At 49.3% G+C, this 11,958-nt stretch overlaps 1 protein-coding gene across 1 annotated transcript in view; it reads left to right on the forward strand.

The window, feature by feature from the left end:
* Positions 1 to 1,276: 1,276 nt before the first annotated feature.
* The window catches only part of CGNL1 (cingulin like 1), a 162,055-nt gene continuing 151,373 nt past the window's right edge, over positions 1,277 to 11,958 (forward strand). Inside the window, exon 1 of the mRNA XM_059372005.1 lies at positions 1,277 to 1,351. The gene's annotated coding sequence lies outside the window, so the exon portion shown is untranslated. The remainder of the gene's footprint in view (positions 1,352 to 11,958) is intronic.

The raw sequence follows: 11,958 nt of genomic DNA on the forward strand, positions 1-11,958 counted from the left end.
GTTTTTTTTTTTTAATAATGGATGCTCTAATTAACATTCCCAACAACGCACAAGGGTTCCCTATTTTCTACATCCTTACCAATAGTTACTTCTTGTCTTTTCTAGAATAGCCGTTCTAACAGGTGTGAGATGACATTGTGGTTTTGATTTGCATTTCCCTGATGTCTTTGCATAGTGATGTTTACATCTTTTCACGTATCTGTTCGCCATCTGTATGTCCTCCTTGGAAAAAATGTCTCTTCAGATCCTCCGCTCATTTTTAAATCAGTTTGTCTGGTTTTCCATTGTTGTTGTTGTTACTGAGTTGTAGGAGTTCTTTATATATTTTTGGATATTAATCCCGTATCAGCTATATAATTGGCAAATATTTTCTTCCATTCACTATTACTTTTTAAAGTCTTCTTACATTGTTACTTGAGATTATTGAATTTTCAAGTGTCTTCTTCATTCAGTATGTCCGCAACGGCTGATTTACTAAGTACAGGTTGCCTGACATTTCCATATTTTCTCAGGCAACTTTCACAGCCTGGTGGGATAGGTATCCTGTTCCTCATTTCATACTTGGTCTCAGGCTCTCCCAGCTAGTCAAGGGCATCCTGCAGTTTCCCCTGGAACGGGCCTAAACTAGATGCTAGAAATCTGGTTTCCAATCCCAGTCCTACTACCATCAACTGTGCGACTCGGGGCACCCCAGTCTCCGGCCTCCCTAGCAGGGACAGACTTGTATTATTGTTAGATTGTAAGTGGCACCTATTATCTGACACACCTCCCCCAGTGTCTAGACATAGTAGGTGCTCAATAAATATTTGTCGATTGCGGTGGAAGAAAAGTTTCTGCCCAGTTGGGGTTAAAAGGGCTGCAGGGAGGGGTAAAGCGAAAACTGGGCTCAGGGGCCGCGGGGGCGGGCCGGGGGGAGAGGCGGGGATGTCCGGGAATTTGGAAAGTTGGAGGCTTGCAAGAGAAAGACACCCAGCGATGGCGGAGGGGAGGTGGGAGGGCATTCCGATCCGGGGCAGGGGGAAGACAAAGCGTCGCTGGAGAGGGGCGTGAGGCGTGCGGTGCGCTGCGGTGGGGAGAGGTGCGGGCGCGGGGCGGCGCGCGCGGCCCAGCCCCAGTCGGGGTGCGGAGCGGAGCGGGCGGCGCGCGAGGCGGAGGCTGGGGAGCAAGGGGGCTTGGGTCCCGCGGCCGCCGGGCTGCTCTCGCCCCCGCGCGGCCCCCTGCCCCTCCTCCCCGGAGGGCGGGGCGGGCCGGGCTCGGCCGGCCTCCTGGCGGCGCCGCGGCCCCTGCGCTCGGGCCGGGTTCTGCTGGCTGTGGCGGGAGCGCGACCTGGGCGGCGGCGGCTGCGGCGGCGGTGAGTGAGGCGGCCTCGGGCGCTGGGCCGGGGGCCGATGTGACTCCGAGGCGGCGGCGGGACCGGAGGGGCTGGGGCTCCGCCAGGTGCGCGGGGGCGCGTCCGCCCTGCGGGCTCGGGACGGTACCGCGCCCGCCGCCAGGCGCGCGGGTGCCGGGGCTGGAAGGTGCGCTCGCGGCTCCCGCCCGCCGCCCGGCCCAACAGATGGTGCGGACTCCGGCGGAGCGGCGTCGGGGCTGGGGCTGGGCCTCCAGGACCCACCTCCTTGCAGAGAAGAGGGATTGGCAGCCTTTGCGCCTTGCCTCGATCCCCGGGTTCCTGTGACAGCTGCGAGGAAGCCAAGGTCCCACCCGGAGCACCTCAGCCCCTGTCCCATCCAGTGTTACTTAATTTCTCGGCGTGCTGGTGCAGACAGCCCCTTGCGGAGAAAGGGCTTGTGGCCGCGGCTCCCTCCCCGGCGGTCCCCGGCCAGGCAGGTCTTCCCTAAAAGCCCCCGCCTCTCTCAGAGCACAGAGCCTTGCTTTCCAAGGGACTTTTCCAAGTTGCATCACTCCTTGGCCTCTAGACAGGTGCTTGGCTATCATGTTGGAGTTACACAGGATTTTTTAAAAACTTTGTGTGTTTACTGTGTGCGGACCCCTTCCACCCCAAGGAAGCAGTGCCTTTCCAGCGCTGTTCAAAACACATTGAGAATTCTTTTGGGGCACTGGTTCTCAAACTTGGCCGCACATCTAGGGAGTTGTTCTTTTTTTTCCCTTGCTTTCTTTCTTTTTCTTTTTCTTTCTTTCTTTCTTTTTTTTTTTTTTTTTTAAATACTGATGTCTAGATCCCATCTCTAGAGATCTCATTCCGAGGGTCGGGTGGGAGGTGGGGCAGTCTGGATTATGGGATCAAGAAGCTAGGTGATTCTTAGGTGCAGCCCCATCAGAGAACCTCCTGGCTTTGGCGCTTGCTCTCACAGCCACTTTTTGTATTGGGGACGATCGGTGCTAACAGCTCATCTCAGGCACTTTTGACTGCCTGCTGTGGGCCACCTCTCCACCTGGAGAGCCTGTTGGTGGGTGCTTGCCAACCTTAGACTGCAGATGGTGCCTTTTTCTGGAGTATGCTTTCTTGCTGCCTTTCTGTTTACAGTAAATATTGCCTGGGCACTTTCTGTCCTGGAGGTGGGAAGTGTAGGAATTAAAGCCACAAAGTCCTTGCAGGATCAAGGTTATAATACAGGGTTGTCCTGCTCAGGCAAAACAAAGTGTGACTCTTCTAGGGGGAAAAGGTTTCAGATTAAAAAGACAGTACTTAAGGGATTTGTGAACTTTTGGAGACCCTCTGCCACAGATAATGATTTTGCCTGTGATGTGAGGTTTTGTTCTTCAAGAAAGCAAGCTAACAAGATCCTTAACGCTGAATTTGTGTTAATGTGCCAGCATTTGTGACTTAAGTTTATTCCCGTTGTGTTTAATCACACAGTGGTTGTAACATAGTGTATATTTCTTATTGATAGAGTAATATCTGAATTACGGAATTGGTGCCTTACAGTAGTAATGCACAGCTGAGGTGAGTCCTTAGCCATGTTTTGGATGATCTTAAAAATGACAGGGAAATAGGACAAAGGAAAAATTGAACATGGGTATCTGTATTGACTGAATTTGATCGTATATATTTTATTAAGAAAGTGTGTTGTCAGTGTCTGTGCTATTGTGACAGTCTGCTTGGATCTTGGTTAATTTTCTCTTGTATCCAAGTATGATGTTTTTATTAGATTCCCACCCAGATGTTGCTACCTGGCCACAAACTGGTGGCTTTTATTTATTTATTTATTTATTTATTTATTTATTTTTAGGTGTTGACTGGAGCTCTAATTGGCATTTTTCTTAGGAGCGGGGTGACTTTTAAGAGAAAGCTCTCCAGAGGTGGAGAAACGTTTTAGTTCATTTCTAGCCCCTCCCATGAATCAAAAGAACCATTCACTTTTGGAAAAAAAATTGTGTGGTTCTGCCAGTTGGATTTTCTTTTTCCCACCTTCTGCTTGCATACCCTGCTCCTATCACTGTGTTCAATTGCTGGAAATGGGGCCGCTGTGGGAGCGGTCTTAATTGTCTTGGCTTGAGAATGGAGGTTATGTGGAGTGCATGGTCTCACAGGGTGGCCCCTGACCTGAATCCTCAACCTTTGGGGAACAAGACCATATGGAAAGTGTTTTCCTACTTTTGATTTTTTTTTTCCCCTCCTTGGACCAGGCCAACAAAATGAAGCCTGCCTTATTGTGGTATTGCATGGTATCGTGTGGCTTATAACCTTTCTAATCTTGTCGCCATTTTGGGGGAAAATGTTTATTTGAGGATGCTGTTGAATTCTTGGTGTCTGAAAAGTTGCCCTTGAACAGCAGCGGATACACTGAATATAATAGTGCATCTGGCAAAAAAAAAAAAAAAAAAAGTATCTGTGGCTCCAAACAAATTTTACTGAAATATTTCTCACTTAGGGCTTGCAACTCTGATATTCTAAAGTGATTGGAAATAAGTAAAGGAAAACAAGAAGAAAGTTAGCAAGGGGCTTCTTCATTTGGAGGAAGGGTATATGACCCTCAGAAGAGTGATTTTTGATTGGTGTTACAAGCAGACTACCCTATTGGTTTCCTCTTTTTTTTTCTTTCTTTAAGTAGGGACAGTTAACTTGCTTGTACATTGGGGGTGCAGAGTGGTTAAAGAAATGTAATGGCCTCCTTAACTGCCTTTCCCCCTGAAACCCACTTATCTAAGAGATGCCATCGACCTTTAAAAAACAACAGCTGATTCTGTGCCTTTCCTTTCTTTGCTCTCTCTGATCTGGGCAGTGCAATGGCTGAGAGGTTGGCATCAGCAGTGAAAAACAAAGTTCAAGGGAACTGAAAATTGGGTAATTTTCCCTGAATGACCAAGTGCTTACTTTATTTTGTCACATGACATTGGTGTTATCAAGAAACAAGTTACAGCATGAAGACTCTGACAATGGAAAAGAAAAGAAAAAAGGGATGTGACGGGAATATCACCACAGCTGACCGGCTTTCATGTCTGGGAAGCTTATGGGAGTTTGCAGCCCGATGCCCAGATTCCAGCCTGCGTTTACCTTCCTCTGTCAGGCACTGCCCTCCCTCTGTCCCCTGAGCCAATATACCCTGGGAGAGACACTCATTCTTTATCATTCTTTTGTCACTTTAGTTCACATTTCTTTGGACTGAGAACTGGACTTCACACTGTTTTTCCGCTCCAGATGGTGGTTTCCAAATAGCTGACCCATTGGGCTAATAACCCCGGGGTTATAAGAGGTGTTACCTTTTGTTTGTTGACCCCCTTCTGAGCTCCGGGTCCTGTGCCCAGCTCTTGTCTTCCGTAGCTCCGAATCTGTACCTACTCCAGAGGCAGGCGACAGTGGCTTCACCTTACAGGTGAGGAAGCCGAGGCCCAGCGAGGTCCTGGGTCCTGTGGTAGCTCACAGCGCTGCAAGGAAGTAGCAGAGTGGAGGTTCGAGAGCCTTCCGTGGTTTCTGCTGCTCTGTGTACTAAAGCAGAGCTGATTAAGAAAGTGTGTTTTTTGTACCCTGTTTTTCTAACATCCAGTCCTCTAAGGTTGGGATTGATTTATCATTTCCCTTTAACCAGGTGATATGTTTTGCTTCTTAATGGAGAGCATAGATTAGGCTGTTCAGAAAGACTGAATGGATCCCACATCCTAGATGAGAGAGAGGCCCGCATTTCTGCAGACTCTGCAAACCTCTGAGTTTCTGTAGCTACTTGGCTGTGGTGTAAGAAATTAAAAGCAAAATCCAGTGTTGAACATTCTGGAACAAGATAAAGCTGTGCACGTTCAGTTCTTATTTATGTGGTGCTTTCGACAAAAACAAACCTTTGCTGCATAGCAATTACCTCAAGCTCCTAAAATTACAGGTAGTAAGGGCTTCGAGGCCCTGTGGGGCTATAATTAGTAAAGATGAGTTTAAAACAAGGTTATGAGTGTGTGTTCATTGCTATGGTGGGTTGTAGCTCAGTATTTCAATCTGAGAAGGATTGGCTCCAGGGAACATTTGCAGGGGACTCAGTACAGGGTCATCATGGAATTAGTATGTTAGGGATTAGAGCGCAGGACATTTGTCATGAACATAGACAATTTCTGGCAGACTTTTTGTTTATAGGGACAGGTTTATTCCCTGCCACCCAGTCACGTGGTATCATTTCTGCTTGCACTAGGTAGAGTACACAATGGTTCAGGTTGTTACTATGTAGCTTTTTTTTTTTTTAAGAAGTATAAAGCCCCTCTATTATTAATAATATTTCACTGTTGTTTATTTGGCCTTAATCACAGAGGACTGAGGCAAGGTGACCAAGATTTTCTAGTTTTGGCTTCAGGAATTTTCTTGGTTTTTAACCTCTGACTGTCCCTGGCTCTCTCTCCTTGCATTTTATCGCATTTGAAACAGGCCTTCTTGCTTTCCCTTGCAAATCTATGGCCCATACTGGAGAGAGGACCTACTGTGGCCAGGACTCACTCCTGGGGGGATCCTGTGACATCAGTATTGTTAGTCCCATTTTCTGGGTCAAGAACCTGGTGAGGTCTGGAGTGGGGTACTAAGTGGGAGTTTGGGGATTTCAGACTCTCAACAGTTGGCCTCTTTGGACTTCATTTGAAAGGAAAAAGAAATGGCCCAGTTATCAAAGCCATGAAGACGTTCTGTATAACCTATGAATTAATATATATATCTTTGAACTTCACTGTAGCTGTATTGGTCACTTTAAAAAAAAAAAGATTTTTGCCTAGGGGATTTTTATCCTCCTTCTTAAAAACAGTGACTTAGAATTACACAGCAGCAGCTGAAAAGTTGATGAGCCTCTCTCCTTGCCCTAATCTAATATCAAAAACCTGAAAAGTGACTGAGAGTGTGATTACAGTGGAAGCTTTAGGCGTTGGAGAGGAACTGATAAAAAAAGAATGGAGGGAGAGATAGGGGTAGTTGGCAAGAGACTGCAGGGTAGATTTTACCAAATTTAAGATTTCTTCTCCTGTGAGTTTTTGGTGTGGGGATTGAGCCCCTTTGTTCCAGATGCAGGGAGACTGGCTCAGCCTTGCCACCCTGGGCCACCTGTGAATTTGGGGGGTGAGGGATGGTGAGGGCAGAGGGAAGGAGAAGAAAGAGGGGAAATGGGGAGTGGGGCGGGGATTAAAGCCTGCTGGCCTGGTGTCTGGCCTGCTCTGGACCCACGGCACGGGGTCCCTACAGTGAGGCTAACTTCTTGGGTGTGAGGCAGCTGGGTGGTGTACAGAAGAGAGGAGGTGGGGGGGTCACCTCTGGACTTCCCCAGAGACTTGTCCGAGATCAGTAATTCTCATAATTATAGCAGATCCTCCTAGAAAACTTACTTCCAGCTCTGTCTGGGAGACTTCTAATATAGCAACTCTAGGGACCAGGTACTCCCATAAACCCATTTTACAGGTGAGGGAAACAAGGCCATGAGATATCGGGCAAGTCATTCAAGTTGTGTCACTACAGAGTGGTGGGCCCCGGGGTTCAGACTCGTCTGGCCCTGAGCTGTGTTCTTAATGGCGCAGGTGGTCTCCCTAGACCCAGAGCTCTGGTTGCTGCTGCGTTGGTTCCTTCATTTCTTTGACCAAAAAAGCCCGCTTGTATATGCCTTTATCTCACAATTAGAATACCATCGGTGCCCTCTGTGTACGTGTTCCACTTCCCACAAACCTGCAAGCAGACATATGAAGAGGAGGGATCTCACCACTGACTGGGTATTCTTGTGTCTAGCAGAAAAGAGGTGCTTGGCGAGGTTTTGTGGACGGAAGGATGGAAGGCAGTGGCCTTTGGGAACACAAAGATGTCCCTGTATTTCTTCTCTCTAGCAGCTGCGGTGATTTTTTTTTTTTTTTTTTTTTTTTTTTTTTTTTAAAGATTATTTGTTGGGCGCCTGGATGGCTCAGTGGGTTAAGCCGCTGCCTTTGGCTCAGGTCATGATCTCAGGGTCCTGGGATTGAGTCCCACATCGGGCTCTCTGCTCAGCAGGGAGCCTGCTTCCTCCTCTCTCTCTGCCTGCCTCTCTGCCTACTTGTGTTCTCTCTCTGTCAAATAAATAAATAAAATCTTAAAAAAAAAAGATTATTTGTTTATTTATTTGACAGAGATCACAAGTAGGCAGACGCAGGCAGAGAGAGAGAGGGGGAAGCAGGCTCCCTGCTGAGCAGAGAGCCCGATGTGGGGCTGGATCCCAGGACTCTGAGATCATGACAGAGCTGAAGGCAGAGGCTTAAGCTCTGAGCCACCCAGGCACCCCTGCAGTGATTTCTAAACAGAAAACAAAAAACAAACAACAAAAAACAAGAGGGAGCACAGGGGAGTGTTTCATAAAAGTAATCAGAATTCCTGAAAAAAAGCACATTTAAAAAATGGAATTTGGGGGCACCTGGGTGGCTCAGTGGGTTAAAGCCTCTGCCTTCATTCAGCTCAGGTCATGATCCCAGGGTCCTTGGGATCGAGTCCCGCATCAGGCTCTCTGCTCAGCGGGGAGCCTGCTTCCCCCCTCTCTCTCTGCCTGCCTCTCTGCCTCCTTGTAATCTCTGTCTGTCAAATAAATAAATAAAATCTTTAAAAAAAAAATGGAATTTGTGTTCCAGGGCCATGATCTCATGTTTGTGGGAACAGCAGTTACTATTGGCAGTGCCCACGGTGCTTTGTGAGGAAGGAGGCCCTTCAGACTGAGACATTGCTGGGACGGCTCTTATCGGAGAGCCAGCAGACCACATTTTCTTTGGGGCTGAGCACCACATACCAGAAGGCTCCAGGTCCTCCGTCTAGTTTGCTAAGGCCACAGCCGTAGAAAGTGGTTCTGTCCCTTGTGTCCTCATTCTGCCTCCACAGCAAGGGAGCGGGGGAGCACGTTGGGGTTTCTCTGACTCGTGTTGGGAGCCACGACTGCCCTTCACCAGGAATGAGCTCCCCCTTCCATCCAGACGGACTTGTTTCCTCACCTGTAAAATGGGGGTGTAGTGCTTGCCTCATAGAGTTGTTGGGACCACGTCTCTTTGACACGAGAGACTGGTTTTCAGGTGGGGCCCCCCTTTGGACAGTGGCGATCTCTGGAGACATTCTTGGTTGTCAGACTGGGGGTGGCGGTGGCTTCTAGCATCTGGCGGATAGAGGCTAGGGATGCTGTTAAAGACCCTCCAGTGCCCAGGGCAGCCCCCACAACAAAGAATTATTTGGCCCCAAAAGTCAGTCCTGCCAGGCTGAGAGCCCTGGCACCTGGGAGCTCTAACAGCGGTGGCTGTTTTTCCGCATTTCTTACCAGAGGGAGCCAGGCCAGGGGCCGAGAGAGCCCTTCTTTCTTAAGTAGGGAGGAGGAAATGGAAATGAACCTTTTATTGCTGCCTCTGGGGTTCCCCACAGGTGCCCCTGAAGTGTGGGAAGAGTACTTTCCTCTCCGTCAAGTGCTTAGCTTCATTTGTAATTGCTTGCATCTATTTACATATAAATAATACACATACATTTACATATCAATTTCAATAATTTATATGCTAAACCCCCTTAACGCCTGGGGTAGGTTATCCTCCCGGTCTGCTGTCCGGTCTTCAGTGGCGGGTGGCAAGAGTGGGGCCCTGGGTGGAAGCCAGGCTCCTGCCCGGGTGTATGGCTTAAGGTCAGCCACAGACCTTGTGAGGCTTGCTTTTCTTTTCCTTAATAGAGGTCAGGTAACCCTCCTATCTCATGCCGTTCCAGGACTAAAGAAAACGAAATGAAATAATTCTCACGTGTGCCCACGTGACAATCGCTGTACGCCTGCGAAGCTTCGGTCCGGCTCCGAGGCGTGCCTTCTGGGGGTGTGTTTCCGAGAGCCCGGTTCATAAGCGGCCACTCAGTAAACGGCCCTGAAAAGGATTCAGGCTCAGTAGCCAAAGAACGCTGTGCTGCTGGCGAGGTGGAGCCCGGAAACCCTTCCGGCAGCGAGCGCAGGACTGGGAGGCCGTGCAGGGATTGAGAGGATGCCTGTGGCTGTGAACTAGCGGGTCCCCCTCCCTCTAGGTTCAGCCTTTGGCTTTTCCCTTATTTGTTCTGTGACCCTGGGCCACCTCCTTGACCTTCCTTACACCCCGGTTTCATCACCTGTGAAACGAGGCTGATGATAACACCACCACCCACCTGAGCACAGGTGTGGGGAAGTGACGTGTCCTTGAGAAGTGTCCTTGAGTGGGTGGCGCGCATGGGGAGCTTACTGGGGTACATGTGTTGTTATTAGGAAAATAGCATTCTTTATTACTTTGGGTCTACAGCATGTGTAATTTTACTCAGGTGAGGAAGGGATGGCTCTTGGTTTAGGAGCTGAAGAAGGTTTTCTCTGGAGTTTCCAGTATCTTTTAACATTTCCGTGTGGTACAAGGCGGGTAACATAAGACTGGCCATGTTCACCGCTTTGAGCAATTTAGGTTTTCGGTGGCATTAAGTACATGTACAGCGTTGTGCAGCCATCACCGCTAATTCCAGAACGTTTTCTATCCACCTGGAGGGAAACCCTATCCCCGCAGAGAAGTCACTTCCTGTCCCCCTACCCCCAACCGCAGGGCCTGCACCCCCTGCTTTCCTCTCCAGCTCCCTGGGAGTCGCCTGTCCTGGACATTTCTTATACACGGCATGCTATACACTATATGGCCTTGGTGGCTGGCGTCTTGCCCTTTGTTTCAGGCTTTCCAGGCGTCTCCACGTATCCCAGTCAGTGCCGGGACCTCATGCCTCTAATTTACCCGGCCTTCCCGCGAGATCAGCCCATGCCTCATTTCCATTGGCCTGTGCTTTTCCCAAGTCCGGTCTGGTTTGCAGGCGTTTCAGTGTCTTTCTTCCTTTCTTCCTTTTGGCCCTTCTTGGCCTGCCTTCTTTTTTCCACGGTTCCCACCTGGTGATTCTAATGGCCCTCGAAATGAAGATTGGGAGGAAGCAGCCTGGTTCTTGGTGCTGCGGGGGAGCAGGTCTTATCAGGGATTTTGTTTCTGTTGAAGAATCAGCAGCAGGAGTGAGCACCGGGGAAGCTGCACTTCGTTTCCCGAGGACAGAGTGGCAGGTTTTAAAAACAAGTGTCTGGAAAACACCTACCAGGCCCCTTTCATTCCTCTGTTTAAAAGCCTTCCACAATGAGAAGTGGCCCTCCATGAAGTTGGTTAATAAAACCCTCCCCCCAGTTTTAAAGCATTCTTGGGAAATGTTTACACTGAACGCCACTGTAGGCTTCTAAATGAGAAGCTGTGGAGTGAGTGATCCTTAACCTGTGACTTTAATAATATCCTTTGCTTGAGATTTCCAGGTGGAGGCCTGGGCCTGATCTGTGGCTTGTCATTAATCCAGACAATCTTGACTCTCTCCCTGTCCCTCCCCCTTCCGGCAGACCTGGGGAAGATCGGACCGGCCTAAAGCCTCTCGGAGATGCAAACTAGCTCCCTGAGGAGGGACCGGGGTAAAAAGGGGGTGATGTGTTCCCCACAGCCCCTGTTCTGACCTTAGGAACAGGGTGGATGGCATCAGTAACAAGAGCGGAAAGCATTTAGGAAAGCAGCTCCGGGCTTCTGGGGCTCTGGCTCCTGCAGGAGAGGCCTGAGCTTTCGGTCAGGATTTGGAGCTTTCTGGTGTGAAGGAGGCCACCGGCCCCTAGAGCTGAGGTCGCTCTGCTTTTTGCTCTGGTTCTGGAGAGATGAGCAGCCGCCCCCCTACCCCCCACCCCACCCCGAGAGGAAGCAGGGTGTTGGCTGTTTTGGGGGAGCTTATGGAGTTTGAAACAGAGAAGCATCCAGAGAAAAGCTATATCCTGAAATAAAGGGCCCTCTAGAATGCCTTCCTTTTATGCCGCTTCCCTGGGGATCCGAATTATGCTGGCTGAGGACAGGAGGGTGGGGAAAGACCAGACTCAGTGGCACAGGTTGGGATTTACCGAGGGGCAGCAGGGCCTGCTGGTTACCAGCCTGGCCTCTGGCCTTGGACTGCTCTGTCCAAATCCTGGCTTCTGTACATGAGTTCATATGTCTAAGGTGCTTGGAGCAATGTCTGGGTAGGGAGGTTTACATGCATACATTCTTTTCATTCTGGCACTTCACTTTTGTGAATTCCCAGTTAGAATTGTAGAAATGCTCCTTGCTTTCAAAGCTAATTTACCTGTGTACTGGCAGGCTTGTGCAGTCCATGGGAGAGAGTGGTATCACCGGACCCCTAAAAAGCATGACTTCCATTGGAGAAATCATGCTTGATGAGTCTATGAGAGCTCTTTGAGGGAGGAAGTAAACATGGGAAGAAAAAGGGCAAACCCATGGATATGGTTGTAGAGTTCCGAAAGACCTTTGAGAAGACGTCATGTCCAAGCCTCTTGAATGTATGAGTCTCCCGCAACTTTCAGTGTGGAGGAGAGTTAAAGAATATGGCTGAAACCATCTTCTATTTGTCCTCAATAAGAGGAGAAAGGGGAATGGTGAAATCTTCGCATTGCAGTTGAGATGAAATCTTTTTAAAAGTAAAATGCAGGGGCGCCTGGGTGGCTCAGTGGGTTAAAGTCTCTGCCTTTGGCTCAGGTCATGATCCCAGGGTCCTGGGATCGAGGCCCG

This window comes from Mustela nigripes, chromosome 13 (genome assembly GCF_022355385.1).
Source record: "Mustela nigripes isolate SB6536 chromosome 13, MUSNIG.SB6536, whole genome shotgun sequence".
Lineage (NCBI taxonomy): Eukaryota > Metazoa > Chordata > Mammalia > Carnivora > Mustelidae > Mustela > Mustela nigripes.